The following is a 1,604-nucleotide window of genomic DNA, read 5'->3' as shown; positions in this document are numbered from 1 at the left end:
ACAAGAAGTAGGATCAAAACCCAGTGCCATTGTCCTTGGCTTCTCAGCAGCCCTCATTGTCCGCCATATTCAGAGAGTCCGGGTTTATCCCCTGCCTGCAGCTTTCTTAAGATGATGTGGTTGCCTCAATATCGATGTTAAACAGAAGAATTGCTGATTTCATGACATGTGAATCCAACATAAAATTCTCCATACCACTCATCCTGAGCTCAAGAGGGGCTCCTTGAAAGCCATGCTCACTTGCTAATCCCTGGAACCTAGAAATGTGACGTCACTTTTAGAAAAAGTCTATGTGCATGTAAATAGGTAAAGTAGACTTTGAGACAAGCTCGTCGTAGGGTGTGGAGGTTGGTACTCACAATATGTAGGCGAGCATCCTTCTAGCAGAAGGATGAAAAGGTCACATGAAGCTAGAGGTGTAGACTGGGTGCTGCAGCTATACGCCAAAGATGCCTGGGCCCAGAGCCTCTCACAGAAGTGAGGACAGACCAATATCTTGATTTCAGATGTCTCGCCTCCAGAATGGTGAGGAAACGGGTTTCAGCGGTTCTGAGCTACTCAGTTATTACAGCATCCTTGGTGGAAGTAATGATCTCTATTAGAAACTGTGGGGTGGTAGAAGCTCTATGCCTCTCTGGCATCATCCAGAAACATCCTTCTTAATTTTGGTGTGGCTGGAGCTGAGGAACAGCCCTAAAGAGATACCTGGAAAACTTCAGCCTCATCTCTCATGGGGGCATAGAGCAACACTCTGCAGTCCCTGTAGCAGAGATGCTATGGAACTCAGCCGGTCACCAAGCAGGCACTAGGGTCTGGCAAAAAGCTCATCCCAGCCTTCCAGTATTAGCTTGGTATCATATGAAAAGGCATAATCATCTTCATTATGAGGAAAATTTGTTGTTTTTCTGGTTAAAAGAGAATAGTTTAAAAGTCATGTCCAGATAGAATCACACCCCTCCATTCCTGGCTCATCTTTTTCATTGGCCTTAGCAGGTTTCTCAACGTGATGGAAAGAATGAGAACACACACTTCAGGGTCAGATGAGCTGGGGCTTAAAGCCTCATTCTACTGATGAGTGTGTGGCCTTAGAAAAGTGTCTTTTCTTTTTTTTTAAATTTTATTTAAATAACATTTTTTTTTCATTTATTTTTCATGCTGACCACAGTTTCCTCTCCTTCCTCTCCTCCTGTTCTTCCCGTTTCCCATCTACCCCCTTCTTATCCACTTCTCTATCTCCATTCAGAAAGGGACAGGTCCCCCTTAAACAAAGCACCGCATATCAAGTCAAGGAAGGACCGAGCTCCTCCCTTTGCATCAAGGCTGGGTGAGGTAATCCAACAGGTTCCCAAAAGCCAGCTAAGTGCCAGGGACAGGTCCTCCTCTCACTGCTAGGAACTTTGCAAAGAGACCAAGCTACACAACTGTTACACACATGCAGAGGGCCTAGGTCCGTCCATTGCGGGCTCTCCAACTGTTGTAGACAAGTGTCGTTCTTGTGTCTCAGTTTCCTCTGCTTTCAGGCCAGGAGTACACACACACACACACACACACACACACACACACACACACACACACACGAGTGCACACATGCATACACACACCAC

This window comes from Microtus ochrogaster, chromosome 22 (assembly GCF_000317375.1).
Source record: "Microtus ochrogaster isolate Prairie Vole_2 chromosome 22, MicOch1.0, whole genome shotgun sequence".
NCBI classification, from domain to species: Eukaryota; Metazoa; Chordata; class Mammalia; order Rodentia; family Cricetidae; genus Microtus; species Microtus ochrogaster.
Note: the sequence above shows the minus strand (reverse complement) of the source record.